The following is a 17,240-nucleotide window of genomic DNA, read 5'->3' on the forward strand; positions in this document are numbered from 1 at the left end:
GTGGGGGCTGCTCCCCCTTAACCTGGGAAGTTCCAGAAACAGACCCTAGGGGCTGAAGCACAGATCTGGAAAGCCTTGTCTATTCTTCCAGGAGTAGCAATTTGCCCCAGCTCCATTTTAAAGAAGTGAAAACCAAAACAGAGAGGCAAATTATTTGCTCTCTGATCATCCAGGTAGTTAGCAACACAGGCTGATTACGAACTACAAACTGATAACTTCCCCCAGAAATTAAGGGTGAAAGATGAAAACAAAGCTCATTTTAGGGGAGGAAATCCAGAGCCACAATGTCCTTTCTCAGTTTAATCCCAAAGACACACCAACCACAATTCAAGGCAGCATAAAAAAATTCATAAGCACGCTGAAGTCACATGTATCTTGGGTCTGAAGGGAGCCAAGGTCTCAGAAGCGGCAGCTCCGCCTACTTGGGGAGGGGTTCTTTGTGCGAAGTCCATCTGCCCCATTATAAGTGAGCTGCAGAGGACACCATGCATCCGGGACAAGACAGAGGAAAGATGAAAACCCAGGCAAGCCCTCTGCTTTTGCAGAGCGAACGTGGCCGCAGGCTTTTCAGCATTGAATTTGAACAAGCCAATGGCATCCCAATCATTGAAACAGGAAGCCAGATAAACAGCATGTTATCAAGGGGGGATCCGGGTGCTTCCCTTAAAGCCGGCGCCAGCTGCGCCCTGTGGCTGTCCTAACAAAGTCCCATTGACTCACCAGCTGATTTTCCAGTGTTTGGCACCGGGGGACAAGGAACCCTCTCTGCTGGGTGGATTTCACCCCTGCACACCGCCCCCACCACTCACCCCTCACGTCCTCCCCCAATCCTGCCTCCCCAACGCAGACTGGGCTAATTCTTTATCCCATGACCAGGTTCTATCGGCTCTAGAGAATAGAAGGGACCACAAGAGCCCAAGCACCGAGCGCCCTCAGGTGAGCTCCTGGTGTTCACTCAATCTCTCTTTCTCCTCCCTCCCGCGTCCCCCGGGAAAGCTTCCTCTGAGCGGGAGCCAAAGAGGACAGCCTCAGGGAGTCTGGCGGGCGGACGCTTCGCAGCGCAACCTGGGCACCCAGTGAACATTTTCTGGAACAGCCCGACAAGGTCACCTGCTCCAGCTGCTCCGCTCGCTCCGCTGGGATGGGAGAAAATGTGGGTACAGTGTGTGTGTGTGTGTGTGTGTGTGTGTGTGTGTGTGTGTGTGTGTGTGTGTGTGTAATACGCAGTACTTGGTGTCTCTGGTTATAGGATCTCAACACACTTTACGTTGCAGGTATTTCACAGAAAGGGAAACTGAGGCTCCGAAAGGCTGGAGCTGGGTAGCCCCTAGTGAGTCAACTCCTGGAGCAGACACGCAGTCCCCTAAGGACGTCTCGGCACACACCCTCCAGGCGCCTCCGTTGTTATTCCAATGCCTCTCCCGAGCCCAGCCCGCAGCCTCCCCGGGGCACCCGGCTCACCTCCCCCCGGGGCTCGGTCCCGGCCCCACACACTGGGAAGCGGCGGCGGCCCGTCTCCGCCGCCGCGCGCAGCCGGGTCCCCGCCCCTGCGACGACCCCGCGCGGGCCACTCACCCGCGCGCCCGCCCGCTCCGGGTCCCAGTCCGCGCCGCCGCCGCCGCCGCCGCGCAGAGTCGCGCATCCCCCGCGCAGCGCCGGGCCGGGCGCGCTCTCCTCGCGATAAGAAAGTTTCTCCGGGGTCCCCGGCCGGGTCCGCCCCTCGCACGGGGGTCGGCGTCTGCCGCGTGTTCCGGCCGCGCGCTCGCACTAGGGCCGCCGCCGGCTCCGGCCCCACAATGAGCGAGGAGGCGGCATCCTGAACAAAGTGCGTCCCCCGGGGCCGGGCGGCCGGGGGCGGAGCCTCGTGACCCGCTGCCCCAGGCACACGCCGGCTGCCTCCAACGCGGGCCCGGGAGGGGGTGCCCGGCGACTGGGGGTGGGGGGAGCAGGGGGTTGGGGGGAACAGGGGGGCGGGCGGGAGGGGAGGCTCTGCTTCTGGTCCCCCTCGCCCTCCTCCCCCCGCACTGTGCCAGTTTAACCCGCAGAGGGGCGGAGGCATGGGTCCCTTCCAGACTTTGTCATTGGAAAGCTATTCCCGTAACCCTTTCCTGCCTTCGCCTTCCCGTCCCGCCTCCCCGGCCGCAGAAAGGCGGCGGCTTGGTGGCTGAGCTGGGGCCGAGAGCTGGCAGGGCAGGAAGCCTTTGCACAATTGAGCCTTTCCTTTGCCCGGGGACCCGCCACCCCCACCCACACCCACGTCCCTGGGCTGCGGCTGGTTCGGCGGTTCTTTGGAAGGGGGCAGATGGATCCGCCAGCCTCCTTGCCCTGCTTCTGACTCCGCCCACCCTTCCTTCCTCTCTACCCAGGTCTGAGCTGGGACTCGTGGGTGCAGAGGTGAGGGGAAGCCCCAGAAGTGCTCGGCAAATAGTAGGTGCTCAGTAAAATAACGTGACTTCTTCCCACTTTCCCGACTCTGCCACTGCCCCTCCTTCTAGGGCCGTGGGAGTGGGAGGAGGGAGCAGAAGACGGGAGAGGAAATGACATGAGCTGAAGAGCGAGAATGGGAAGGAGGTCCTCAGGCCGAACCTCGTGCAACCTCTCTGCGGTGCAAGGATTGCACCCCCCATTCCTCCCCTCCCCACACCTGCCTCCTGGCCTGAAGGCTTCCAGACTGTGCAGGAAGAGTCCAGAAGGAAATCAGGTGTCCCGTGCCCCTGGAGCAAGCTTTGAGCTCTGTAAGTGAAAGGGAGTAGCTGTGGCCAAGGACCCAGCAGATTGGGACCAGAGATTTCACCAGCTCCAGCCAACATGAGGACTGATTTATTTCCCGGGTCTTGAGGGATTGAGAGATAGAAAGCAAAAAAATGCCAACTCCCTGGGAGGTCTCTGAATGCTTCACCAGCAGCATCAACCAGAGGGAGCAGAGTCAGGATGAAAGCCCCTCAGTCTCGCTGAGCCCCTATCCAGCCAGTCAGGTCACAGGGCATATGGACATAAGGGGAGGATCAAGGACCTCTAGACAGGGACTAGCAGTGACATTGAAGACGGTCCCATGTGATCAAGGGAGAGGATTTTTACATGGCTTTTGTCCATGAAAAGAATGAATTGTCTTTTGAGGTGGGGGGGGGTGCTGTCCCTGAGGGATATCGCAGATGAATCCCTTGCCCTGTGTGTGTATAATGGCTAAACATATGGGCTCTTAAGGCAGACTGCCTGGGTTCAAATTCCTGGATCTACCACTTACTAGCCATAGGAATTTGAATGAATTCTTTAATCTCTGACCACCTCCATTTCTTCATCTGTATGTAAATGGGATAATAATTGTCGCTATGTCCTAAGACTGTTGGGAGGATTAAGGGCAATAAACACAGGTGACACGCTTAGAAGAATGCCTGGTAGCATTCTATATGCATCACTGAGTCTGAGTCCAGCAACCCAGCATCCATGTGGCATTCAGTGATGTGCTAACTGGAATTCTGGTCCTGCTCTTCACCTCTGCCTGCAAAGGGGAAGCCTGGTCCTTTAAGAAGAAGCACTGTCTCTTCTTGAGGGCTCATAGAGTGGATCAGCTGAGCTCTTTGGCCCTCCTAGGCCCAGGGACCAAGAGGACACAACAGTCATACAAACCGCTATCAGAGACTGAACCGCCCCTACCCGTCTTGAGGCTAGATACAGGGCCCTCACCCACATGGGTAAGGTTGGAATGAGGCAGTTCCTTGGATGCTACCCAGAAAGGTAAAGAAGGCCAAAGCCATAATTTTGTAAGAGTTAAATTTCTTCCATCAGTGTACGATTAATATTTCTCCCCCATTTATGAATGGCTGATCATACAAGTCCTCTCCGACCCTGCTCCAAATGTCCCCATCATAAGCGTCCAACAGATAAACAGAATAGCATGTGGACAGGTTGGGGGGGCAGAGAACAAACAGGCCAGGCTGGTTGGGGCGACAGGCAGTGGATGTGAAGCCTTCTGGAAGAGAAAGTGCCTAGGACAGAGCAGCAGAGAAGAGAAGCCAGAAGCAACTCTGGACAGAGTGCCGCTGGGGTGTAAGCAGAGTCCCCGCCCATCCCAGAAGTGGCTTCTGCCAAGTGCCTACTTTGTGAGTGATTTTCCTCTGAACACAGTGATGACTCAGTTGCTCTGAATCAAGCAAATGGATTTTCCTTAAATATGAAAATCAATAAGAAGTAAAGGCAATGGCCTGGTTGTGGGGAACGGAGGGTGGAGAGAACAACAGGGGTGCTGGGGATTGAGATGGTTGGTAATTGAAGGAGGTTCAGGCTCTCTGCTGGGGGTCCCTTGGCTCAGCATGTGTTCCCCTCCCTCCCCCCCCCCCCCCGTCCCCACTAGTGAAGAAGGTGGCCTCTGGGCCCTGCTGACCTTATTGAGACTCCTTAAAACCCAAGGGATTCCCCTTACCCCCACCCCTTCCACAGCTTAGAGCCAACCCGCTTCAGGGCAGGAGATTGTTAACCAGAGGATTAATGTCAGTGTGACAAATGGGTTTTAAAAAATCAGCCCAGGAGCCTGTTGTCACCCCCATAGAGTCTCAGATCTGGCTTGAGTTGAGATGGGGGCTTTGGGAGCCCCCAGGAAGCAGAGCAAGTGGCATTTCCAGACCCAGCCTGATTTCTTGAGGGGGGGGGGGGCTCTGCCTGTTTTCCTGCCACCTTGAGGTCTGTGGACCCATGCTCATTTGTTTCCCCACTTGGGTTATCTGATGTGGGACCTTGGGGATTTGAACAGTCAGAGCTCCTACATTCCGTGTGACCCAGGGAGGGACTGCCTTTACCTCTGCCTCTCTTGTTCAGGCCTTCCAGAGCCGTTTGTAAGGCCCTCGGGTGGGGATATGAAGACAGCACGTGGCTTTATTTTCTTGAGCATTTAATAAATGTCATGAGAGCTTCTGAGGTGGAGTCTGAGGGAGCCTCTGACTTCCTCCTCCTCAGCACAGTGGAAAATCACTGGGCACGGTATCAGGAGACCTGAGTCCGCGCTTTGGTTGGGCTGCTGTCTGAAGGGCGTCACCCCAGTGTGCTCATCAGTAAAAACGGGTGTTGACACCCGGGAGACAACAGTAATCACCCACCAAGGCTTAGGTGAGTATTCAGTGAGATAATGGAAGAGAAGGTGGTTTCTAAAGTACTGTGCAAATATAAGCAGAAGTGTGACGATGAGACAGAAAGGACCAGCCCCTCTCCCCGGCCCTGGCTTCTTCCCCACCCCAGTCACATACACTCTGCTTACGGACTCAGTGCTTGAAAACTCACTTCTCAGCGGTAGACACCGGACTGTCCACTAGTAACCCTTGCCCTTTCTAGCTTGATTCATTAACCCAGGAGGGGCTGCATGCTGATGGGAGTGGGGGGGGGGGAGTGTGGGCAAAGCATTTCCCCATCTGAGGCCACTCAGGCCTCATGACTGGCCTTAGGGTCCCCTTTAAGAAGGGCCCTCTGTGCTGATGGCTTGCGCTTAGGAGGACCTGGGAGAAACGGTCTGTGGGGAAAGCTGGTACCTTCATGAATGTTTTACGAGGCTGAGCGAGTCACTGCCTTATCGGGAAGATGCTGTTTCTCTCCCTTTCTCTGTTACCAGGACGTGAGATGTACTGAAAGTCATCCCAGTGTTTTTCCAAAGATGGCTTTTCAAAATAAGTGTTTCTTTAAGGGGCCAGCAGGGTAGGGGTGGGGTTGACAAGGAGAAACAGTCCCCTTGAAGAAGGCAGGCTCTGGCTACAGCATCCTGGAAAGAAGAGTCATAGTCCTTCCTTCTGTGTAGCACTGGGTGTGGGCCAACTTCAGTTCCAAGAACCTCATATACATTCATCCACTTGATCCTCGCAACGACTCTTTGAAATAGGTATCATTTTTATTTGTATTTTATAGGTGAAGAAATTGAGGTCAGTATCTTGTGTGGTTCTGACAGCTAGTAAGTGCCAGAGCCAGGATTTGAACTGGCAGTCTGGCTACTGAGGCCAGGCTTTCAAGTGCTATGTAGAGGCAGAGAAAAGGAGTCTTTCAGTGGCAGTGTGGGGTAGTGGTGAAGGGCTTCATCGTTTTCTAGCTTCAGTACATTTCTTTATTTCTAGCTTCTTAATAGCTGTTTTGAAGTATACATTATGTATTGGAAAGTTCGCCCACTGTCAGTATATGATACTATGATTTCTAGTAAGTCTATAGAGTGGTGAAGCCATCCCTACAATCAAGTTCCAGAATGTTTCCATCACTCCCAGAGTTTCCTCTTTTAGGATGTGTTTTCATCTGACTCTCAACATCCTCATCTGTAAAATGGAAATAACAGTGCCTGCCTCATAGGATTGTTGTCAGCATTAAATGAGCTTGCAAGGTGGTGCCTGGGTGGCTCAGTCATTAAATGTCTGCCTCCGGCTCAGGTCATGATCCCAGGGTCCTGGGGTCGAGCCCCGCATCGGGCTCCCTGCTCCAAGGGAAGCCTGCTTCTCCCTCTCCCCCTGCTTGTGTTCCCTCTCTCGCTGTGTCTCTCTCTGTCAAATAAATAAATAAAATCTTATGAATAAATGAATAAATAAATAAATAAATAAATAAGCAAACCTGCAAATGGTATAGGGTAAATGCTCAAGCAAAGGTGGTTATCATTATAGTCTCTAAGAGTCATTTAAATACACACTTGTAGAACTGGGAGTGGTCTTAAAGTTGATTTCATCCCCCCCTCCCCTTTAAGGGACAAAGAAACTGAGGTGCCAAGATGTTGAGCAATTTGCTCCTTAAGAGCACACAGCAAATTTAATGGCAGGGCTGGAACTGAAACCCAGGTCTCCTGGTTGATAGTTCAATGCTCTCTTATCTCTGGGGAGACTTTCTACCCCAGGCACAGGGATTTCATTGTCTTGCACCCTGCTTTTTGTGGGTGCCCCCAGAACAATGTGGCCTGGCTGACCTGGACCATGGGAGTTTGCCTGTGCTAGAGCTGGAATGCCCAGCATGCTGGCCTTGGTGAGGAGAATGCAGCTGGGGAAGGCTGGGTGCAGGATCAAGGGACAAGAGCCAATGTGGAGGCTGAGGCAGGAATGTCCATTTTCAGAACGGGGGATGCATTAACTCAAGGCATCTAGGAGACAGCCAGTCTCTGTAGAGCCCATGGTTAGGCCAGCTTCATGGGCATGTGACCTGTGTAGTCACATGGGACCCCATACTTAGAAGGACCCCCGGTTTGGTTTAATGCTTTGCTGTTGCAATCTTTAAATTCTTAATAATTTTTTAAACAAAGGAGCCCACATTTTAATTTTGCACTGGATCCCAGAAGTGATGTAGCCAGCTTTACCCATTGGACAGGGCGTGGAGGCCAAGCCAGACTCTCTCTCTTTTTTAAAGATTTTATTTATTGGGGCGCCTGGGTGGCTCAGTCGTTAAGCGTCTGCCTTCGGTTCGGGTCATGATCCCCGGGTCCTGGGATCGAGCCCCGCATCGGGCTCCCTGCTCCGCAGGAAGCCTGCTTCTCCCTCTCCTACTACCCCTGCTTGTGTTCCCTCTCTCGCTGTCTCTCTCTGTCAAATAAATAAATAAATAAATAAATAAATAAATAGGTTTATTTATTTATTTGAGAGGGAGACAGAGAGGAGCAGAGGGAGGACAAGCAGACTCCACCCTGAGCTCAGAGCCTGACCGACGTGGGGCTCGATCCCATGACCTGAGCCGAAATCAAGAGTCGGACGCTTAACCAACTGAGCCACCCAGGCGCCCCTCTTATATCAATAAATATTCTTAAAATAGTAAGAAAAAAAGTGTCTTGAGAGGGAAAAACGAGGTGTGAAGTGGGACCACTGAAGAATGGTAGATGGAGGCAAAAGAGTTTCAGGCCCATGATAGGGCTTGAAGGCGAGCAGCCTGGACCAAGGGAAGGAAATTGGGTGTGAGAAGCCATTGACAAGAGGGTAGCACCTATGGCATCCTCTTTGGTGATTGATGGTGGGGTGACCGGGGGTGTTGGAGAGCTGTGAGTTGCCAAATGAACCTCTCGATAAAGGTTATAGAGGTGGCTTTGGCTGCACTAAACAGAAATGGATGCGTTGGGGAATTACCTACAGGGGGAGGAGGGGATGGGGCCTAATGTGGGATTTCCTGGGGATTGGGAGGTTGCAGGCAGTGTGTACAGCAGACAGAGTACAAGCTTTGGAGTTCAGGCAGCAATCGAGTGTCAGATTCACTGTATTCTGTGTTGACCATAACCTTGATTTCTCTCCTATGAAACAGAAATGATCCTGACAACATGTACCTGGCAGGGTTTGGGGGAGGATTTGATGAGGTGATATAGGTAAAGCCCTGGACCCAGTACCTGGCACAGACCCAGAGCCCCAAAATGTTCCCCCTTCAATTAATTCTGTGGTTTGAGGAACTAAAGTGGCAAGAAATCATTTGCATATATAAAGAGCCATTCTTTCAAATATTTCCCTCCCAGCTTTCTGGGAGAGCCACTAGGAGCCAGGATTCTGAGCTCCAGCCTGCAAAGGTCTGAGCTGAGCCAACCGGGAAGGGAGAGGAGCTGGCTGCAGCCAAAGCACTGGGCAGCAAGACAGAGGAGGAGGACTCAGCGCTTTGACTCGCAAGCTGCAGCCAGCGAGGCTGACTTTGGGGCAACCTGGCAAGGGGTCCTACTTTGGGAACTCTAGGAAAGAAGTGCTCTGTGAATGCTTATCCCAGTTTTCCCACATTTCTCTCACCCCCTGGCCCTTTCTGCACATCCCCTTCAGCTTTGGGGAGTGTGGCAATGATTGACGAACCCTCCTGCTGCTGCTTCTGCGCGCGCGCGCGCACACACACACCCATGGGTACAGATGTGTTGGGCAGCAGCTGTACCATGCAACCTACACCTGTTGCCTAGATCAGCTGCTATAACTCTACTCTTGGGAAGGAGGCCAGGTGCCCCGGCTTGCAGAAGTCCTCCTTTTGGCAGGTGGAAAGGAGAGCCTCTGGCTGTCAGAGCAGTTCTCTCCAGGAGGCTGCTTGGAAAGTGCCAGGGCCCTGGGAATCTCGGCTACAAACTGGAACCCTTTCCAGCCCAGAGTTGCTCCCAGCTGTGTCGCTGTCCCACAGGCCCCGGCTGGTTCTCTGACTACTCCCACGCCTACCACACTGGGGTGGGGGAGACGGAGGAGCAAGGGGAGAGACAGACAACCTCCAATGGGATCCATCCCTCTGTCAGCAGCAATGTGGAAGCTGAGCAGCAATGTGGACCAGAGGACTCAAAGAGAACTAGAGCTGGGAAGAAGACTGGCATTGGGGCCAAGGATGAGGAAGGAGTCTGGAAACGAGAGCAGAACTCGCTCTTGTGTGGCTTGGGCCGCCGAGACATTCGTTCCGGAGGCTGAAGCCCGGGAAGGCTTCCATTCCACACTGAGCATGCGTGGAGGCGTGGCCTGGGCAGGCACCGTGGGAGCGCCGCGCAAACGCTGGTCTAAGCCGTGGGAGAGCGAAGCAAGCGACCCTCCTGGAGCGCCTGGGTGCTGAGAGAATCCAGAAATCCCAGGGAGCTGAGGAAATTTCAACAAGGCAAAGCCGAGACACACGTCCTCTGACATGCAGATCCACACAATGCATGGCCCGTGCCAAGACACAGAAAAGCCTGGTAGAAAACCAGATGGTGACTTGGCGTTGCAGATGTCTGGATGTGTGTACGTACACACCCACTTCGGCCTTTGAATGAACATACCTTCCATTTCCCCATGCTACTCCACACTCAGGGAAAGGAATCTAGAGCTGGCGATGCTCAGAGTGATGCCAAGGCCTTACCAGGAAGGTATTCTCCAGTTCCCCATCAGCTCTGGCGGTGCCAGGAGAAACAGCCCATGTGGCAAGCTGCTCCAGGCCAGATGTGAGACACTGCTGACCCCTGCTGGCGGGTTTCTCTCTGCAGCAACCAGGGAAAGCCCCAGGGAGAATGGAGTATTGGAAAAAGCTTGCAATCCGTCTGGGAGGGGTAGGAATACCCCAGCGCAGAATCTCCTCATCTGGAGCTCCTCTGATGAGACCCAGAAGAAGTTAGAGTAAAACCCAGACTGAATTTCTGGGTGGAGTGAGACGGACTTGTGCGTCCTTTCAGCCCCTGTGACTTGGAAGAACTCCCTGCTGCCGAGCTCTGCGAACCTAAATTGGGAAACCATTAGCAACACTCCATTAGCCAAATTAAACCACTCAACCAAAAAAAAAAAAAAAAAAAAGGAAGAAAAACCTCTCCTCCGTCTCTCTCCTTTCTTATTGCAGTGCAGAGCCTTCCTGAACTTTTAGCTTAATTTATTGTGTCTGACATTCCCCCCTTAGACCTGGGGCTAACATGTGATAATCATGGCTTTATGTCTTTCTTTCCATGGAAAGAGGTTGGTCTTACACTCCTTGGAAAGCCACAGTTAAGAAAGCTGACATCTAGGATATTTGCATCTGTGGTTAGTAATTTTAAAAATCTTTTTCTACACCCAAGGAATGAAATTCAAGTCTTCGAGAATCTTTACTGGAATAGGAACAGGGACCAAAGGAGCACCAGCACTCTGATAATTCCAACAGAATTAGTATGGAAGCCCCAAGAAGTGAAGTCACTCATTGTTAAATTCCTGCCTCTACCCTGCACCCCTTTCTAGCAACAGATCTGGTGCAGAGGGTATGTGTACTCCTTGTCTCTCTACCACCCATCACCAGCAAGCCTCCACTCTGAACACAGTGCCAAAACTGCTCCAGCAAAGGTAATCATCGGCTTCAGAAGCCAAATCTAATATGCATTTTCTTTCTTTTTTTTTAAGATTTATTTATTTGAGAGAGAGCTCCTGCGAGAGAAAACAGAAGTGGAGGGAGGGGCAGGGGGAGAGATTCCTCAAACAGACTCCCCACTGATCAGTAGCCGGAGGTGGGGCTGGATCCCAGGACCCATGAGAGCATGATCTGAAACCAAGAGTCAGACACTCAACCAACTGAGCCACCCAGACTCTCCTAATGTGTGGTGTTTTTTATTTTTTTAAGATTTTATTTATTTGGCAGAGAGAAGGAACACAAGCAGGGGGAGTGGGAGGCTCCCACTGAGCAGGAAGGAGCCCAGGAAGCCCGAAGTGGGGCTTGATCCCAGTTCCCCGGGATCCTGACCTGAGCCTATCGACTGAGCCACCCAGGTGCCCCCATTTTCCAGTTTTCATGTTGCTTGACTTCTATAGCACCTGATATCCTAACAACTCATTCATTATTTATTCAAAATTTTATTATGAAATATTTTAGACATGCCAAAGGTATAGGAAATAATTTAACAAACATACCTGTTTTATTAGTCAAGGTTCTCCAGAGAAACAGTACTAATAGAATGTTTATTTATTTATTCATTTATTCATTCATTTGTAGGGAACTGGCTCAGGCAATTATAGAAGCTGACAAGTCCCAAGATCTGCAGAGTGGGTTGGCAAGCTGGAGACCCAGGAGAGCCAATGACTTAGTTCCAATCTAAGTTTGAGGGATTGAGAACCAGGTGAGCTGATGGTACACCAGTCCGGAGGCCAGTAGGCTGGAGACCCAGGAAGAAGCTGATGTCCCAGTTCAAAGGCAGTCAGGCAGTAGGAATGCTCTTTTATTCCAGGGAGGGTCAATTGATTGGATGAGGCCCACCTATATTAGGGAGGGCAATTGGATTTATGCAGTCCACCGATTTAAATGTTAATCTCATCCAAAAGCACCCTCACAGAAACACCCAGAATAATTTGGGCCAAATATCTGGGCAGCCCGTGGTCCCGTCAAACTGACATATAAAATTTAGCCATCACATGTATAAACATCTATAGTTTAAGAAATAAAGCAGTACAAATATAGTTTAAGTTTAAGCCCCTCCCCTCCCCCCCGGGGGAAATACTATTCTGAACCTGCTGTTAATCATTTCCATGCACATTTTTATACTCTTACTACACTATACACTATATATGCATTGCATATTTTAACTATTTGAATGGACTCATACTGCGTATAAAATTCTTCTAGAACTTTCCTTTTGATTCAACATTACATTTGTAAGGTTCATTTATGTTGATTCAGGTAGCTTTAGTTTACTCATTTTCACTGCTGTATAACATTTCATTTACAACTATATTACAACTTAGCGATTCTCTTGTTTCCAGTTTTTGCTACTATAACACAGTCTTACTACTATGGAAATTCTCCTACACATCTTATTGTGTACATTTGAATTTCTTCAGGAGTCTACCCACATGGTTGATGGTCTGGACATCTTTAACTTTACCACATTTATGCCAACACCTGGATCGTCAGATCTTTTTTTTGGACAACCAGATAGATGTGAGATTACGGAATATTGTGATTTTAATTTGCATTTCACCAACCACTAACTAGGTTGAGCACCTTTTCATATGTTTATTGGTCATTAGGATTGCCTTCTGGGATGCCTGGGGTGGCTCAGTCAGTTAAGCATCTGCCTTCAGCTCAGGTCATGATCCCAGGGTCCTGGAATGGAGTCCTGCATCAGGCTCCTTGCTCAGGGGGCAGCCTGCTTCTCCCTCTGCCTCAGCCTCTCCCCCTGCTTATGCTCTCTCTCTCTCTCTGACAAATAAATAAATAAAATCTTTAAAAAAAAGGATTCCCTTCTATTTATTCCTATCTCCTAATCTTTTCTCAGTTGTATTGTTAATCCTTTTTTTCCCTTGATTTGTAATAATTCTCTCTATATTGTGGCTAACAATCCCTTTTCAGTTATATTCTTTTCATTTATCTTTTTCAAGTCTGTGGCTTTTCTCTATCACTACCTTATAGTAGCTCTCTTGAGATATAATTTACTTACTATAAAATTCACAGATTTTAAATGTACAGCTCAATGATTTTTAGTAAATTTAAAGAGTTGTGTAACTGTCACCACAGGCCCGTTTTAGGACATTTCCAACACCCAAGAGCAATCGCTCTAACCCATGTGCAATCAAGCCCAGTTCCTATTTGCAGCCACAGGCAACCACTAATGTGTTTTCTGTCTCTATAGTTTTGCCTTTTCTGGACATTTCACATAAATAGAATCATATAATATATGGTTTTTTTTTGCATCTGTCTCTTTTCACTTAGAATGTTTTTAAAGTTCATTCATGGGGCGCCTGGGTCAGTTAAGCGTCTGCCTTCGGCTCAGGTCATGATCCCAGGGTCCTGGGATCGAGCCCCACATCAGGCTCCCTGCTCTGCTGGGAGGCTGCCTCTCCCCTTCCCTCTGCTCCTCCCCTGCTAATGCTCTCTCTGTCTCTCTCTCAAATAAATAAATAAAATCTTTTTTAAAAAATAAAGTTCATTCATATTTTAATATATGTCAGTAGTTCATTTCTTTTCACTGTTGAATGGTATTTCATCGTATGAATATAGCACATTTTGTTTATTTACCAGTTAATGGAGATCTGGCTTATGTTCTATCTGATGAAAAACAGCTCTCATAATTATCATTGCTCCCGCTATGTAATGCATTTTTTTCTCCCTTTATGGTTGCTTTTGAGATTTTTCTGTCTCTCTGGTTCCCAGTAATTTGATGTGCCAACTGTATTTTCTTTATATTTATCCTCCTTGTACCTTGTTAAACCTCTTGGACCTGTGAATTGTTATTTTTTATCAAAATTTCATCCACTGTTTCTTTAAATATTTTGTTCTACCCCACTGTTTCTTTCCTCTCTTTATGGAACTCCAATCCTACGTCTATGAGACTCCTGGCTATTGTTCTACAGCATGTGAATGCTCTCTTAATGATTGTCAAACATTTTTTCTTACTTTGCTTTAATTTGGATAATTTCAATTGGCCTGTATTCAAATCACTAATTTCTTCTTCTGCAGTGTCCAATTTGTTGTTAAGTCCCTCTAGGACATTTTTATTTTCAGATATTATGTTTTTCAATTCTACAGTTTGCATTTAGCTCTTTTTTAGGATTTCTGTTTCTCCTGAAATAACCTACTTCTTGGCTCATTATATTTATTTTTTCTTTTAATTTCTTCAACACATGGATAACAGTCATTTTAAAGTCATTGTCTGCTAATTCCCATAACTGGATCATCTGAGGGTCTGATTTTCTTATGGCTATGGGTCACGGTTTTCTCCTTTATATGTTACATAAAATTTGCCTGTACTCTGTAACTTTTGTATAAAATAGCAGTGGAAACTTAAACTTAACATTTTTTGTCTTGTTTTGTTCATTTTCCAGGGACTGCAAGCTCCGTCCTCTGTTTGGTGGTTGGGGCACAAACATTAAGGATCATCACATCCTCTTGAAGAAGCGATCCTTTTGTCTTTATGAAATGAATCTATTTATCTCTGGTAAATTCTTTGCTCTGAAATAAATTTTGTCTGGTATTAATATAGCAACTCTAACTTTATTTAATTAGTTTTTATCATAGTATATTCTTTCCTATCCTTTTATTAATGTCTTTATATTTAAAGTTCATTTCTTGTAGGTAACAGATATTTGAGTCTTACTTTTTTTTTCAGATTTATTTATTTATTTGAGAGAGAGCATGTGCACGTGCATGAGCAGGGGGAGAAGCAGAGGGAGGGGGAGATAGGCAGACTTCCCGCTGAGCAGGGAGCCCGATGTGGGGCTCAATCCCAGGACCCCGGGATCATGACCTGAGCCGAAGGCAGATGCTTAACTGACAGCCACCCAGGTGTCCCTAAATGAGGTGTTTAGACCATTTAGATTTAATATGATTATTGATATAGTTAGGTCATGGAATATTCATGGAGATGGAAGCCAAAGTCTCCTTCTCCTTCAGGTCTCAGGGCCCAGACAGGGCCCAGTAGGGACATGAACAAACTCCCTACTTCCCATACTTCCTACTTCTGGTTCCCAAGACAGCCAAGCTTGAATCTCGCCATTTCTGGCTCATTCAGCCTTTAAACTAGGCTCACCCATCTTTCCCTATAAGGCTGGTGGTTGACACAGCAGGTTCTGAGCATTTGGGCCCTAGTCCCACCAAGGGCCTTGGGCCCTCAGGCTCTCCTGGGGTCCCTGATCTCACTCCCTGTTCATCTCAGCGTCAACCTGCTTTATAACCATAGGGCTGTATTTTATCTCTGACCTAGCTCTTGTTGCTGCATGAGGCCTGCTCCCTGCATCCGTGTTACAACAAAACTGAGCTCCCACGTGAATGTGTGTACATCTTATCTCTCAGGCCACACAACAGCTGCTTGTTAATTGTTACTTCCCTGTTTGGGCCCTGCCCACCGCGGCTCTCAAAGACTCAGCTTGGACACAGGCTCTGGGTATTCCTGGCCACTTGCTGTGGTGACACCAGACCATTCTTCCCCCTCTAAGAATTAGTCTTGGCAGAACCTCACATGATGGGCTCCCTCCATGACCATGACTCCCCTGTCTTGGTCAACTGGGGCTGACCATCCATCTCAGCCTCCTCTCACCCCCTTGGAGTTCAGTATGCATCACCCTCTTACTCAGAGTCTCCCCTTTGGAGAAATAAGTTTCATAATTCTTTTTTTTTTATTTTTTAAAAAATTTATTTGACAGAGAGAGAGACAGCGAGAGCAGGAACACAAGCAGGGAGAGTGGGAGAGGGGGAAGCAGGCTTCCCGCAGAGCAGGGAGCCCGATGTGGGGCTCGATCCCAGGACCCTGGGATCATGACCTGAACCGAAGGCAGATGCCCAATGACTGAGCCACCCAGGCGCCCGAGTTTCATAATTCTTAGTAAAGATGTTTCAGTGAATATTTCTAAAGTCTCATGTTTTCACTTAGCAATGCCCAGACTGAGAAATGGCCTGCTGTCTTAGAAAAATGCATCTCCTGAGATACCATCAATGCAGGTAGCCACCTGGAATGACCTTCCTGCTTGTGGCAAATTGTACTTTCCAAAAAGGGCTGCAATAATATTTCCTATCCTACATGCTCTTCCAGAACCTTGCCACTCACACATCAAGAGGTGGGGTCCATGTCCCCTTGCCTGGAAAATGGGTGGGGCTTTGTGACTATCTCAATTAGTAGAGAACAGGGGAAGTTCTGCTCTGTGCCTTCTGAGGTTAGGTTACAGAAGGCAAGATAACTTCCTCCACGCTCCCTCTTGGGAGGTGTGCCTTTTTTTTTTTTTTGAGATTTTATTTATTTATTTTTGAGAGAGAGCACGAGCAGGGGGAAGGGGCAGAGGGAGAGGGAGAAGCAGACTCCCCACCCTGATGCGGGGCTTGTTCCCAAAGGCAGCCACTTAACTGACTGAGCCACCCAGGTGCCCTGGGATGCTTGCCTTTGTAACCCAGCTGCCATGCTCTGAGGGAATCCTGGCTTCCTGGATAGCCTACATGTAGGGGTTCTGGCTAACAGTTCTCCCAGCCGACAGCCAGCATCAGCTGCCAGCCATGTGAGTAAGGAAGTCTCCATGATGACTCTAGCCAGGTATCATCTGATTGCAATCACATGAGAGATCCTGAGCAAGAACTATCTAGATCTAGCCAAGCTCAGTAAAACCCAGAGCCATGAGAGATAAAAATGACTTGTTTTAAGCTACTAAGTTTGGGGTGATTTGCTACACAGCAATAGATAACCAGAACACTGCCCATCTCCACGTGTCAAATGCCTCACCACCCTTTATGACTGAGCCCATCACCGTATGTTAACCCCCTTAAAGCTTTCCCTGACTCCTGCAGTAGGGTCTCCCCCTCCTGAGCTCCCAATGCTCATTGCCTGTGCCAGTCTCCCATAACACATCCAGGTGCTCACCCATCTCCTCTCTTCCTTTAAAGTCCTGGTTCATCTACTCCTGCACCTAGGCCAACACTTGGCTTGTCGTGGGTGCTCACATCTCTGTCTGGATGGATGATGGGGAAATGTATCTGGGAGAGTGAACATTTGCCAATGGAGAGAAGTGTCCTGAGTTGCAAATTAGCTTCCTGTACCTTCATAGGCCTTTTTCTTTGACTGGTGTCTCAGGATATTTTTGGTTTCTCTACTAGGAACCTAAGATGCCTTGAGGGAGAGGCAGAAGAATTTAAGTATCGGGAGATCCTAGTGAAAAAAGGATTGTCTAAGTCTGGGTTTTGTTTTTGTTTTGTTTTGTTTTATGTGAGTAGGCTCCATGCCCAACATGGGACTTGAACTCACAATCCTGAGATCAAGAGTCACATGCTCTACCGACTAACCCAAACAGGCACCCTTAAGTTGGGAGTTTTCTTTCTTTCTTTTTCTTTTTTTTTAAAGATTTTATTTATTAATTGACAGAAAGAGCAGCAGAGGAAGGAGAAGCAGACTCCCTGCTCAGCAGGGA

General features: G+C 49.0%; 1 protein-coding gene and 1 long non-coding RNA gene across 6 annotated transcripts in view; one reads left to right on the forward strand and one right to left on the reverse strand.

Moving 5' to 3' along the window:
* NAV1 (neuron navigator 1) overlaps nt 1-1,806 on the reverse strand; it is a 239,136-nt gene extending 237,330 nt beyond the window's left edge. For 3 of the 5 annotated variants that reach the window (XM_088017122.1, XM_088017121.1, XM_088017119.1), the window contains exon 1: nt 1,576-1,805. The gene's annotated coding sequence lies outside the window, so the exon portion shown is untranslated. Of the gene's footprint in view, nt 1-1,575 lie in introns of all 5 variants that reach the window. The other 2 variants (XM_088017120.1, XM_028120112.2) reach the window with 1 other exon arrangement.
* On the forward strand, nt 642-14,330 carry LOC114221908 (uncharacterized). Its single transcript, XR_003611829.2, has 3 exons — nt 642-936; nt 10,451-10,709; nt 14,178-14,330. It is a non-coding gene; the product is annotated as an uncharacterized LOC114221908 (long non-coding RNA).
* The last annotated feature ends 2,910 nt before the right edge of the window (nt 14,331-17,240 follow it).

Source organism: Eumetopias jubatus, unplaced genomic scaffold, assembly GCF_037043125.1.
Source record: "Eumetopias jubatus isolate StellerSeaLion01/CBP00866 unplaced genomic scaffold, mEumJub1_p1.0 scaffold_12, whole genome shotgun sequence".
NCBI classification, from domain to species: Eukaryota; Metazoa; Chordata; class Mammalia; order Carnivora; family Otariidae; genus Eumetopias; species Eumetopias jubatus.